Here is a 14,661-nt window from a genome sequence, read left to right as displayed (position 1 = left end):
ACACATATCCATAGCTTAAACTGACCATGCCAGGCAACTAAGCTTTCCATTTTTTCTTTCTCTGCATCTGACTTCTGCCAGCTCCTCGGCTGTGTTCTTTACACAGAATATCATACATCATCAGGACCCACAGTCACCCCACCACACTGTGAAACATTGTGTTTTAGTGCCCAATTTTACATTCACCATCTCACTACCCTTCCCTGCCTCTAGTACTCACCGAATGGATGGACACAGAAAACGTATACACAATGGAGTACTAAAAGAATGAAATCTTAACTTTGGAGCAAAATGGATGGAACTAAAGATATTACGTGAAGATCAAACATAGACAAATATTGCCTGTTTCCTCTCATATACCAAAGTTAAAAATAATCACATATATAAGTCTCAAATTGAAAATAGTGATTACTAGAAGAAGCTATACCTTTGAATGTCTAATAGTGTCCAGTCCATCAGAAGCCCCTACACCAAAGTCCTGAGTCCCCTAGTGTAACAGTTAAAACCCAAGTCCCATCAACTGGGTGATCGCAATTTACTCTCCTGTAAAATGTGTATATTGATATCTACCTTTTAAGGAATAAATGAAATAATGCGTGTAACACGTTTAATACAGAACTTGAAACATAATAAATAGTGAAAATGACTATGAGGGTAACAACAGAGACTTTGCAGTTCTGGTCCCTCTGCACCAGGATAAAGAAAGGGATAAGTGTTCCCACTGTATTCATTGAGAAAATGCATAGTGAGTTTACGGAAAACACGCTTTATGAAAAAACTAGGCATTGATTTCAACAGTTTGTTGAAACATTTTGTTCTGTTAATTCATTAGCAAGAAGCTGGAACCGGGTATCAAACCCATGCACTCCAATGTAGGACTAATTGTAAGTGTCGCAGCTGGGCCAGATGTGCTCCGCCAACTCTAAGAACTCCGTCCTACTGGGTTAGGGCCCAGCCTAATCATCTCATCTGAACTTGATCATCTGCAAAGACGCTCTTTCCAAAGAAGGGCACATGCACAGCTGGTGGGGGGTCAGGACTTCAACATCTTTTGAAAAATGTCACAGTGCATCTCCAGGACAGGCTTCAGGAAGGAGTGGAAGAGGACATCCTGCAACACCAGGTCCATGGACGGAGGAAAAGGGCTCTGGGGCAGCCACTGCCGTCCGCAAAGAGCAGCAGCTCTGGGTGCGATCCAGGTGTGGTGGTGTGAAACTCAGGAACCAGACATCTCAAAAGTTAAGGCAAGCATCCACCAGTTTACCCAAAGAGAGCTCCGGATGGAAGCCTCCACCTTTTTCTGCCTTGTTTCACATCATTAGATTGCCTGCCGTCCCGAGCAACGGAAGCATCTTAAAGAAACTTAGCTGTGCTCTCGGAACGCATGGCTCACTGTATGATTCAGTTCCTAACAACAGTTCTGCAACATCTGGGGTTTCATCAATTTCTCAAAACTCCTCAAAGTGAAATGAATTTTATATCCAGTTAAATATTTCCAACCAGCACATATGCCTTGTAGCTCTGTCAGGGGGTGAGGTCATCACAAAACCTAACAAATGACGCTCTCCCGAGGTTGGGAACCAAGGCGCTGCACAGCACGCCTGACCTCGGCAAGGAAAACCAAGTCCCCCTGGTGACTCATTTACAACCAGGAAGTAATTTCTCCACCGGGAGACCCATAGCAACAAAGCTCCTTCCTGGTGCTCTCCCAGGGCTGCAGGCCCCAGCAGGGGGTCTACGGAGGGGGTCTTCTGAAGGAAAGCCGCTGGCTTTCTTAGGATGACATCTTGAATCTCAAAACAACACAACTCACTAGTTTCAAGCAAAGTTTTAAGGGAGGCAAAAGTTCAGGTTTCTAAAAATCCAGTGGATAAGGACACTATGAGCAACTGTCATCCAACGGTCCCAAGATGACGCTGGGGTCCTCTGCTGGCGTCCCAGCTCTCCTCTGGCCCAGCTGGCCCCTTATCCCTCAGGCTCGGCAGAAATGAACGTCTTCTTTCAGAGACACTTCCTTGTCCTCCCCTCTCTTCATTATTATTGATTACATCATCCTGGCTATTTCCTTCCCGGTTCCATTACCTATTCATAGTCATTTAACGTGGTTGCTTACAGCGTCTTCTCCATACAAATCTGAACCTCAGAAGCCCAAGCACCTCTTCCCTGCTATAGTGCCCATATCTGACTCCATTTCTGGCCCTGAGTACGTGCTCAATAAGTGAGTGTCACATGATCAGTGTTCTAAATGACAAGCAGGTGAACCTGCACCCAGAGTCCCGTCAACACTGTTCAAGGTGTAGAACACAGCGTAGGCTGGGTGGAGCAATAAAAGGTTGACCTGCGATATATGACTTTCCTGAATATTCACTCTGGCCTAAATAAACAGAAGGAGCCCTGAGGAATTACCCTGCAAGCCTGATTTACTAGAATCATTGGCACTTGTGTAAAATTTTGGAGAATAATGTCCTCAGCACAGATGCTATTTTTAAGAACTTAACACCGGGAAAAATCTTCTGGGGTGAACGCTGTGGGAATGAAGCCCTTTTTATGTCACGGGTGATGGATGAACTGATGGCTCATGAAAGGTGAAGCTCAGACTAAGTTATCGGACTTTTTCCTTCTGAGTTATAGCACAGCAGGCAGACTTGACCGATTACAGTCAGCAACGAGGGCTGAGCAGTCTGTGGGCTTTGTTTATATTACCAAGAGAAGTGACAATACAGCCCAATTTAGTGCCTACAGCCCAGCATAACTAAACAAATTCCCTTTCCAGTCCAAGCCAAGGCTCACCTAAGCTGGGCTGGATTTATGGGAAACGAATGCCCAAGAGAGTCAATCAGTCTACGGTGGTTGGTTGGGGCCAAATTACTTTAAAAGCTGCAAATTAAGATCCTCTAGAAGCTAAAAAAGAAGCAATCTCTTTACATGGCCCATCTGGTGCTCATGCATGTTGGACCAGGCTGTTCTCAGGAGAGAGAGAAGTCCACAGGCTCACCCCAAGCCACCTACCTGATCATCATCACAGAGGCAGGAGACTCAATAACTCAGGGTCCAGCAGGGCCTCTGTTGGGCTGTGGACTTTTAATGACAACATTCATCACTGAGTTAAGGGTTTCAAGGACAAAGGTCTCCCAGAAAAGGCAAGTTTACCTGCTCTGTGGGCAAGTCCAGGGTTGGGGTCTACTGGGCCAAAGACTCGGGACTTCCTCCCTTGAGAGCAAAAACAAACACATTGGGGAAAGAAACTGCACAAAACATTTTTACCGCTACAACTTCTATATTAAAGAGAGCAGGGAAAATCCAATGACCTCTGCCTTCTACCCTTTGGCAGACATAAACTCAGGCCCAAATGCAGCAACGTTTCTGCCCCATCTTCTCTGGGAACAGTGTTGCTTCCCCTTAATGGAGGAGGGTGGGTTAAATGGAAAACATTCTGGGGGTTCGCAGACCCCATTTTAAACCCATCAATGGCTCCACTAGAGATCCTTGAAACAGAAGTACCCCCATAGTTGGGTCAAAACTGGAGAATATCATCAAGAAGTGATTCTATGGAGAGAAAGATGGGAGAGACTTCCTTGGACAAAACTTTGTCCTCTTCAAAATTCAGGCACCCTTTTACAGTACAAAGGTTAAGCATTTGCCAAGGACATGTAAGAGTGACTTTGACAGTAGGGGAAATGGAGAATCTGGCCACGGTTTGTGACTGCCTTCTGGCTTTGGCCAAACAGCAGCAGCAGTAGGTGTAACGGAGACTGGGATAGATGCTTCTCTGTTGCAAAGCTTGTGAGATGGATATTAACTCTTACTGGCATATCTGTGGGGCTGAAGAAAGCTACCATTGTTTAACATCCTCTATGTACACTGTAAAATTTTGCAATTCCAAGGAGATTAATATACCAGTACTAATCTACCAATAATTAGAAAAAACTGAATTTAGGAAGCTTAGGTGATGCTTCAAGGTCATCAGGAGGTAATGGAGCTAGGAGTTGAACCTGCACCGGCTGGCTCCTATGTCCCTGGTCCTTCTGCTACATCACCCAGCTAGGAGAAAGCTTCTTGGGCTCTTAAGGAAATGTTTCCATCCCAGAACACACGTCCTGATTGTTCTGAGAATGTCATCTCTCTCAGTTGACTGACCCATGCAGTCATAAACTACCTCTTCTAGTCTGTGCAAACACCCTCTAAGAAAGTGTCATCTGCTCCATTCGCCATGCCAGGCTTGGAAGGATAAAGTCATATCCTCACAGTACTGCTGGGCTTCTAGCTCACAAACTTGTCTTCTTTTCATCACGAATCCCCTTTTGCAAGAAATCGAGGAATTCCTTTGCGCATTCTGAGCATTAATCACATATTTGCCATCTGGGGGTTCATGTTGCACGTTTGTGCTAGTCCCATGCCAGGCATCCCTGCAGACAGGAGCAACTTCGAAACATTCATGGAAAAATGCATATAACGAAAATCTATGCATGGATTTCAGAATTTTTTGCACCAAAATAGACCTATCTTTTAACACCATGTTTTCCATGAAGTTTTTACCTTTTATTTTGGTTAAAGATTATGTATGTATGTATGTGTGTATGTATGTGTGTATTTGGAAGGCAGAGTTACAGAGAACTTCCATCTGCTGGTTCCCTCCCCAAATGGCCACAACAGCTGAGGCTAGACCAGGCCACAGCCAGGAGCCTGGAACTCCATCTGGGTCCCGCATGTCAGTTCCGGGGCCCAAGCACTTGCGTCACCTTCTGCTGATTTCCCAGACATGTCAGCAGGGAACTGAGTCAGAAGTGAAGCAGCCAGGATTTGAACTGGCATTCATATAGGATGCCAATGTTACATCACAATGCTGACCACCATGAAAAATTTTTTTTAATTACTGATTTGTATTTGCGAGTCAGACACAGACAGAGAGAACTCCCATCTCCTAGTTCACTCCCCCAAAAGGCCAGAGGTAGGCCAGGCTGAAGATAGGAGCTGGGAACTCAATTTGGGTGTCTCATGTGGGTGTCAGGAACCCAACCACTTGAGCCAACTGCCCCCCAGAGTGAGCACTAAAAGGAAACTGGAATTAGGAAGCAGTGCCAAGGCTTGAGCCCAGGCACTCCCCTATGGGATATGGGCATCCTAACCGGCATTGTAAGCACGGTGCCAAATGTCTGCCCCATTCATGGGCTTTTCAAAGTGTCCTTATACAACTCACCCATTCCAAGATGCTTAGGTCTTTGCTCACATAAAGTGACCAAATCCGAATGTGCCTGGCACCCTTTTTCTCAGGAGGACGTAGGGCATGTTGAGCCTCAGAAACGTGAGCCGGTTGTGCAGCTGCTATTGTAATTCCCAGTGCACACAGCAGGTGGCACCAACGTTGCAATTCTCCAAGACAGAGCCACAGAAGGACCTCTGTTGGCCTTTCCATGTGTTTTTCCTTGTTATGCCCAGTTGTAATCATGGAAAGCAGCACGGCCTGCTGATTGGGAGAACAGATTTGACACAAGCCAGCCCGGCCCTGCCTCTTCTTTCAAGCTGGGTCTCCTTGGGCAAGTCACTTACCTCTGTGCCTCTGCTTCCTTATCTGTACAATGGGACAGGTGCCTCCAAAGGCTGTTAAGAGACTTATAGGAGTTGGAATGTGTGACACACTTAGGGAAGGGCCTGCTAGGTAGGACTGGTTAAATAAAATATGCATAAACCTGGGAACAAGCTGCCGTGACAGTGGGAGTATCTTGCACTCTCAGACTGTGTGATCTATCATCAAAACTCTTCAAGGGTAGGCACGGGCCTGTGGTTAAGATGCCCATGTCCTGTGTCTGAGTAACTGGGCCCAAGCTCTGCCTCGGCTCCTGACTCCAGCCTCCTGCCAGTGCAGCCCTAGGAAGCACGTGGTTGGGTTCCTGTCACCCATGGGTGAGACCCACACAGTTCCAGGCCCTGGCTCTGGCCCTTCCCAGTCCTAGAAGCTGCAGGCATCTGGGGAGTGTGCTAGCTATTAGGAATGCCTGTCTCTCTCACCATCTCTCCCTCTGCCTCTCAAACAAAACAAAAACTCTCCTCAGTCCTAGAGAGTCCTCAGGGGCAACACTTGGCCTAGAACTTGGCACCCACTGAGGCAGAGGCCCTGTGCTTGAAGTGCAGCCCTCAAGCCTGAAGGAGGAGCTGCCTTCTCCATGGATGGTGGACAACTTGGATCTCAGGCTTGATGCTTTATACCAAGAGGCTGTTTCCTCCAAACCCCTCCTCATTCTAACCCTCACGATGTGCATCACGTCTTGAAGGAGAACTGGGGACTGTGAAAGCCAGCGGCCCCCTAGCCTGTGGTTTCAAGGGTGTGGCTGTGATCTCTGGGAAGGCCAAGGGCCCACCCTTGACCCCCGAATCCCTCCTCCCTTCACTCGCACTCATCAGGTGCTCCTGCCGACAGCCCTTATCCGGCCCGGCCCCGACCACCTGGAAGAGTGCTCTGCTCCCTCATCCGGGTAGCAAATGAGCATTTCTTCACTTCGGCGGGAAAAAGTCACTGCCCGAGATTAACGACTTCTCATCACCCTCCAGGCTCCTGACTCTGGAAAGCTGGGCCTCTGCGGAGCGGAGACCCCGGCTCTTGAGTTCCAGCTGCGCTGACACGGGAAGGAACACAAGCGCAGGGCGGCGGCCAGAGGCTGTTTCCACATTGACTTTACACCCGCCCCTGGGCCCAGACCTCAGGTCCGTGGAAGAGCTCTGGGCGGCCTGCACACGGGGGTAGGAGGAGGGCAGGTCACCCTGGCTCGGCTCCCAGCTCGCAGGAGGCACCACCCAGAGCTCTCTGCAATTCCATCTACTTGAAAGAGCAGCAGACACAGACAGACACACAGACAGACAGAGGAAGGAAGGAAGGAAGGAAGGAAGGAAGGAAGGAAGAAAAGGAAGTCTTCTATTTTTTTGTTTCGCTCCCCCAAGGGCCCCCAAAAGCCAGAGCTGGGCCAGGCAGAAGCCAGGAACCAGATATTCCATCCAGACTTCCCACCTGGGTGCAGGGACCCAAGTACTTGGGCCATCATCTGCTGCCTCCCAGGATGCATTAGCAGGAAGCTGGATTGGAAGCAGAGCAGCCAAGAAGCAGGTTATCCCTGTTGTACCTCAGCATCTTTCTTTTCTTTCTTCCTTCCAGCCTTCCTTCCCTTTTCTTTGTTTATGTGGTAAAATACACATAACTACTTTAATCACATCAAATTTACCATTTTAGCCATTTGTGAAATTTATTTATTTTCACTTTACTTTAAAAGCAAAGAAACAGAAACAGTGAGAGAGATTTCCATCCACTGGTTCGCTCCCCAAATGCTTGCAACAGCCAGGGGTGGGCCAGGCCTGAGCCAAGAGCCCAGATATCAAGTCTCCCACTTGGGATCAGGGACCCAAGTACTTGAGCTGTCATCTGCTGCTTCCCAGAGGGCACATGAGCAGGAATTAATTGCTGCACCAAATGCTGCCCTTGTTTGATTTTTTTCTGTCTTGTTCATCAGGGCCCAGAAGATGGAGTAATCATCCTGGCACCTGGCAGACACTAAATTAAAACATGTCACAGGAACAAACCTAAGTTTGGCTGTTGAGGCCATTTGGGAGTGAACCAGTGGATGGAAGATTCTCTCTCTCTCTCTCTTTCTCTCTCTCTCTAACTCTGCCTTTCAAATAAACAAATAAATCTTTTTTCTTTTAAAGTTGTGTGTTGAAATTCCCATGCCAAATATTCTGTGCCCAACCCTGTGACAACACTCTGCTCTTCCTAATTGGGGGTCAGAGAGGTTAAACATCTCCCCTCAAATGACACGCTAAGCAGCAGAGCTGTGATCTGAGTCCACACCAGGGTCACCCCTAGCCTGTGCTCCATGTGATGTCTCCTGAGTGAAGGCTAGGGGAGGTGTGGCCTTTGCCATGGCAGGAAGGTTAGGCTAGTGAGGGCACAGAGTGAGCGATGCCCTGAGGCTTGGCTTTGCCTGTTCAGGTTGCTCCAACAGAAATAGCATAGACTGGGCAGTTTATAAACAGAAACATTTCTAGAGACCAGAAAGTCCAACATCAAGGTGCTGACAGACTCAGTATCTGAGAAGGGTCCACTTCTTCATAAATGGCACCTTCTTGCTGTGTCCTTACCTGGTGGGATGGACAGATGGACTCTCTGAGATCCCTTTTAAAAGGACGCTGATGCTATTCACGAGGGTTGCATCTCATGACCTGATCACATTCTAAAGACTCCATGTCCTAAAGCCATCACAGTGGTTTTATGAATTGTGGATGGGGATGTAAGAATATAACTATTCAGTCCATTGCGAGGCTTAACCAAAGTAAAGTATTGTATTGACAAGTAGGGAACATCCAGATAGAGGGAGTCATTGATTTTTAAGGATCTTAAAGTCAGCTGGAATTTAAATGTTTTGTCTCTACTTTCAGTCTCAAGCACCATAATGTTTTTGTAAATATAAAATTGTAAGGGAAAGCATTTAAGACATCAATTAAGACACCCACTTGCTACCCTGGAAGGTACCCGGGTTCAAAACTTAACTCCAGCTCCTGACTCCAGCTTCCTACTAATGTAGACCCTGGGAGGCAGTGGTGATAACTCAAGTAATTGGGCTCCTGCCACCCATCTGGGAAATCTGGATTGAGTTCCTGGCTCCCAGCTTAGGCTGGCCAAGCCCTAGCCATTACAGACATTTGGGGAGTGAAAAAGCAAATGGGAAAACCTCTCTCTCTCTCTCTCCCATCCTTCTAACTCTTCAATAAGTAAATTTAAAAATAAACATTCAACAAAGTGAAGAGGCAACCGACAGAATGGGAGAAAATATTTGTAAACTATGAAACTGATAAAAGATTAATATCCAGAATCTACGAAGAGCTCAAGAAATTCAACAATAACAAAACAAACAACCCAGTTATGAAATGGGCAAAGGACTTAAACAGGCATTTTTCAAAAGAGGAAATTCAAATGGCCAACAGACCCATGAAAAAATGCTCAGGATCACTAACCAACAGGGAAATGCAAATCAAACCACCTCACCCCAATTAGAATGGCTCTCATACAGAAATCAACAAACAATAAATGCTGGTGAAGATGTGGGGGAAAAAGTTACCCTAATCCACTGTTGGTGGGAATGCAAACAACAACAGTCATTGTGAAAGACAGCATGGAGAATCCTCAGAAATCTGAAAACGGATCTACCATATGACCCAGCCATACCACTCCTGGGAATTTATCCAAGGAGGATGAAATCAGCAATATGAAAGAGATATCTGTACCCTACCTCAGCTCAGTTCACAATAGCTAAGATACAATGAGTGGGTTAAGAAAAAGTCATATATATACATATATATACACTACAGAATACTACTCAGCCATAAAAATTAATGAAATCCAGTCTTTTGAAACAAAATGAATGCAACTGGAAGCCATTATACGTAATGAAATAAACCAGTCCCAAGAAGACAAATACATGGGGCTGGCACCATGGCTCACTTGGTTAATCCCCGCCTGCAGCACCAGCATCCCTTATGGGCCCCAGGTTCTAGTCCCAGTTGCTCCTCTTCCAGTACAGCTCTCTGCTGTAGCCCGAGAGGGCAGTGGAGGATGGCCCAAGTGCTTGGGCTCCTGCACCCGCATGGGAGACCAGGAAGAAGCACCTGGCTCCTGGCTTCGGATCAGCACAGCACCAGCCGTAGCGGACATTTGGGGGGTGAACCAACAGAAGGAAGACCTTTCTCTCTGTCTCTCTCTCTCACTGCTGTCTATAACTCTCCATGTAAAAAAAAAAAAAAAAAAAAAAAAAAAAAAAAAAAGACAAATACCTTACGTTTTCCCTGATCTGTGATCTGTGGTAACTAACAGAATACAAAAAAAAGTATATGAGTGAAATTGACATTTTGGGAATTGATTATTGTTTACAGATTTATTTTTCTCTACTGTTGAGGAACAGTGTTTTCTTTCTAATATTTGTTTAATTCTTTTTTTTAAAAAAGATTTTACTTATTTATTTGAGAGGCAGAGTTACAGAGAGAGGGAGAGACAGAGAGAAAGGTCTTCCATCCACTGGTTCACTCCCCAAATGGTTGCAATGGCCAGAGCTGGGCCAATTGGAGCCAGGAGCCAGGAGCTTGTTCGGGGTCTCCCACACAGGTGCTGGGGCCCAAGCACTTGGGCCGTCTTCCACTGCTTTCCCAGGCCATTAGTGGAGAGCAAACTGGTGTCCATATGGGATGACAGCGCCAAGACGGAGGCTTATCCTACTACGCCACAGCACTGGCCCTTTGTTAAATTCTTAGTGGAGGGTTAATCTTACGATTATAAAATAAACTGAAAGTATGTCACTGTAGAAATTAAAAGAATAGGAAAGGATGGCGACAGGAGGGTGGGTGCACAGGGAGGAAAGTATCACTATGCTCCTAAATCTGTATATATGAACTACATGACATTTGTTCACCTTATATAAATAAAAAAAAATAAAGCAAAACACACACACAAAACAAACAGAAGTAAAAATTAAAACTCCGAAAGAGCAGAGCAGAAAAGTGGGTCCTGAAAGGGACAAACAGTGCCGCTATGATGTGCAGCGGTAGCCAGCCTGCAAACAGACAGGAGGAAGGTGCAAACAGGCCCAGCCGCCGTCAGACCGTCCCACGAGGTTCCCTGAGGCTGTCACACGCCTGCCAAGATTCTTCAGGGAGGTTTCACTGCACCCCTGTCCCCTCCCCAACTGATTCTTGGCTATGATTACAAAACGCAGGCAATGACAGACTGAGCACCCCTGGGACAGCCACTGAGAACTCCCTCACGCGTCCCTGTTAAAGGAAGAGTATGAGAAAAACGAGCAGTGTGAGAACCCCCACAGGTATTTCACCAGCTCTTCCCTCCCAACAATTTCCCTCGGTTCATTTTGTTTCCTTTGATTAGTCTTTTTCGATTTATGGTGCATTCCAAATGCTTAAGCATCGCTTTGCTCCCAGGAAGTCCAAACACAGAGGTAAAGCTTTTCTCTTCCTAAGAAGATATCCCACAGAGAGTGGGATTCCAGATCAACACTGCCTTCCTAGTCCCAAGAGATCTAACTTGCAGAGCTATCCATCAGGAAAGTATCATTCCTTTATCTAGTCATTTGCATGTTCAACGTGCCTTTATTAAACATCTACTGTGTATCAGGCACTGTCTGGACTCTGGAGGCACAACAGTGATACGACCCCTGCTCTTCTGCCCCTTAGTCTAATTAATCACATGGAGAAAGAAGACAATGATGCAAACATTCTCGGGGGGACATTTTAGAAGCTAGGGCCACACATAGAAGCGATTCCTGGAAGGAATTCGAGAATGAAATGTTTTCCCAATGTTTTAGCCTCCAGGCATCCACACCTTTGTCATGGCTTTATCATGGGTCCCCTTGCTTCAGGCTTGATCACGTGACTTGCTTTTGCCAACAGCATGGGGTCAGAAGTGACAGTGGGTCAGTTCTGAGCCAAGGACTTAAGCAGCATGGATTTCCACTTGCCTTCTTGCACCTTTGCCAGAAGAATGTGTCCCAACTTAGCCACAGGTTGAAGGGAGAGGTGAGACACATGGAGAGGGGCCACTCTGGCAAACCCACTGGCTTACAGTGACAAGCAGAGCCAGTGACGTCACCATGTTCTGAACTGAGCCACCCAGCTTATCAGCCGAACCCCAACCAACCCACGGACAGAGTGATCATCCAAAATGATTGTTTTAAGCCATGAGGTTTGGGGCGGTTTGTTGTGCGGCGATATCAAACCTTCACAGAAATTGGTACCAAAACAAATTCCTGAAATATGTGGTATTGGCTTTGGGCCCAGGATGCAGACAGGGCTGAAGAAATAGCAAGGAAATTGTTACAGGAAGCTGAGAAATTATGAACTGTGTTATTTAGTGGGAAAACATCTGGTAAAACTGTCACCTGAGCTAACTTAGAAAATAAAAAAGGTGCCGAGTGAAACTAGAGACTTGGACAAAAAGATTCCAGGGGGGTAATAAGTGGAAGCTCCCTACACATGTGATAAGGTACAGCTTAGGGAAGAACTGGTCAGGCTGCAGGCAGGATTTAGAGGGAACAGAGAGAGCCCAGACCAGCTGGGTTGGAAAATAAAACTGTTTCTCATCCCCAGCCTCTCTAGCCAATGAAAGACTTTCAAATAAAATACAGCCTGGAGGTCAAGATCCAGTCAAGAGCATGGTCATTGAGACACATCCTGGAAACGCCCAATCCAGGGCACTGCCCATTAAGCCAAGTCCTCGGCTAAGGGCCAAACGCCAAAAGAAATAAGGGGGGGCAGCCAGTGTGGTGTTTTCCGAACTGAAGCAGACTGAACGATGAGCACCTGTTTTCAGCCCTGAGCGGCCGCTGACCATCTCAGAACCAAGCCTGGCTCTGAGACTGAAGAGCAAGAGAAGCACCTGGAGACAGATGCTGCCTGCATTGCTGTGACTCAGCTCAGAGGCAGATCCAGAGTCAGGAGAAAATGCGCTCCACTCTCCTGGAGAAAATCAGCAGAGAGGACCAAGAATCAGAGAGTGGAGCTCTCCAGCCACACAAGCAGACTTTTAACCCTGCAGACACCAAGACCCTGGGGGCTGCTGCTGCCTTCCAAAAGGGGACCACTGGACACCTTCAGGGAGCAGTGGTCCTGGCCAGCCAGGAGCTGGAACAACCCTTGCAGGAGCCTGGGCACTATGGCAGGGACAGATGTCAGGAGCTCCAGGCCAGCAGCATCAAATGCTCTGTGAGCTGCAAATGGCTCAAAGCAGGTGAATCAGGGAAAATGCCAAGTAGAATAAAAACCAGCATGAGTTGGCTTCAATGCACCCCTACTAGTAATGAGCATGGCTGGCACCCCCCCCCCCCAACACACACACATGCTCTTTGTGGAGTTGCGCAGTGAAATCACCTGTTGCTCAAGGCTCACCTAGATGAGTACAATGAAAAGAGCATGGGCTTCAGCAACTGACAACTCCCAGTACCTTTGCTGACCAGCCAAGCAGCCCTGGGCAGGTGGCCTGCTTCTTCCGAACCTGTTTCCTCATTTGAAGATGGTGGTCACAGTATCAACCTCCCAGGGTTGATGTGAAGATCAAATGAAGAAAGGAATGTAAAATAAGCAGCACAGTATATGATATAATAGGCATTAAATAAATACATTTCTTTAATCAAAAAGAAAAAAAAAGATATTCTCAGGACTTACGCATTAGCCAGTAACTATGTAAATGTATTTTCACAGGACATAGTGTTTAATCTGGAGGCAGGAATCCAGGATAATCTTTAAAAGCAAATAGGCATCGAGAGTAGGGCACAACAGAATAACAAATGCTGCAGGCTGACGCAGTGCGATGACAGTGGGCATGGCCTGTCCTGAGGCGCACAGGGTGCGAAGGGCAGGGGAGTCGATAGACATGTGGCTCCCGGGACACTGGACCCTGTGCTGAGGCATCCTGATTTCATCCTTAGAGTAATGGGAGTCATCCAAGGGTTATAAGACGGGAGTGACTTGGTGATTTTGCTTTAGAAAGAACGTTCTTGTCATATTACAGAGAATGATTAGGAGAGGAAAGAAGTCTGGAGGCAGGGAGGACTTGACAAGGCTGTTGCAGTAGTTCAAGGGTGGGGGCTCGGGGCTGGGCCTCCTGACCTACTCTTCACCTACCTCTGCCCTACTTTGTGCAGAAGGCAGCGGCCCCCGAGGCCTGCTGCTCCTGGCTGCTTTGCCGTTGGGTTTCAGTTGGGTTTGGCCACCAGGAGAGAGGAGAGGGAAAACGTTGGAGTGTTTACACCCATCCCCTTTGGATAAACCCCACCACGGATCCCTTCCAACATGCCCACTTTGACCACAGTGACCACGGGCAGCCTCTTCCTTCCACAGGGTCTCTCCCTGTCCCTCGGCCCCAGGAGTGGCCCTGAGAGTCCCACCATCCCTCTCTTGCTCCCTTAACTCTGACCACACCTCTGAAGCAGTCTCCTGATTAAAGCCTTTTTCTTTGAACCAAGTGGGGTGTATTGCATTTTCCACCAGGCCTGATGACACAGTGGCCTTCACTTAGGTAGCCATAATAGGAACAGACAAAAGGGAGATGCCTGGGGGATGAACCTGACAGAGCAGAGCAAGTAGGAAGAAGTTGTGGGGGCCTGAATTTTTAGCCTGGACCCTAGGTGGAAAGTGATGCCAATTGCTACCATTATCTTTATGCTGCCTTTTGACCATCCCAGATTAAGGCCAAACCACAATCATGGAGACTATAACCTGAACATTAGTACAAATTGCTTCTTGCTGGCTTGTTACTTTTAAAACATTCAGTTCAAGTGATTCACTTCATTTCAGAGTCAGTAACTCTCTGGGCCTATTTAAAAGGTTTCCAGAAACATCTGTCCTCGATTAAACAACAGATACCATGCACAGACCATGTCTGTTTCCAAGGGTTTCAGAGCAGTAATTAATCAGGCAAATGAGAAAGTACAGACCTCATCTTTTTATCCAATTAGAGAAACCTCGCTGAGGCTCGGGCACCATACTGCCTGGCTTTGTTGAAATGTATTGCGAATAGTGAGTGGTTTTACATCTTAGAAAATAGCAATATTTACTTTAAACTTAGAGAGAAATTAAAGAACAACAGTATAGATTAGTTATCTGTCACAGAATACAGGG

At 46.9% G+C, this 14,661-nt stretch overlaps 1 pseudogene; it reads left to right on the top strand.

Moving 5' to 3' along the window:
* The first annotated feature begins 1,014 nt into the window (after positions 1 to 1,014).
* LOC103346045 (mediator of RNA polymerase II transcription subunit 8-like) overlaps positions 1,015 to 14,661 on the top strand; it is a 32,466-nt pseudogene continuing 18,819 nt past the window's right edge.

The sequence above is a fragment of the Oryctolagus cuniculus genome, chromosome 2 (genome assembly GCF_964237555.1).
Source record: "Oryctolagus cuniculus chromosome 2, mOryCun1.1, whole genome shotgun sequence".
Taxonomy (NCBI): domain Eukaryota; kingdom Metazoa; phylum Chordata; class Mammalia; order Lagomorpha; family Leporidae; genus Oryctolagus; species Oryctolagus cuniculus.
Note: the sequence above shows the minus strand (reverse complement) of the source record. Positions and strands in the feature narration are given on the sequence as shown.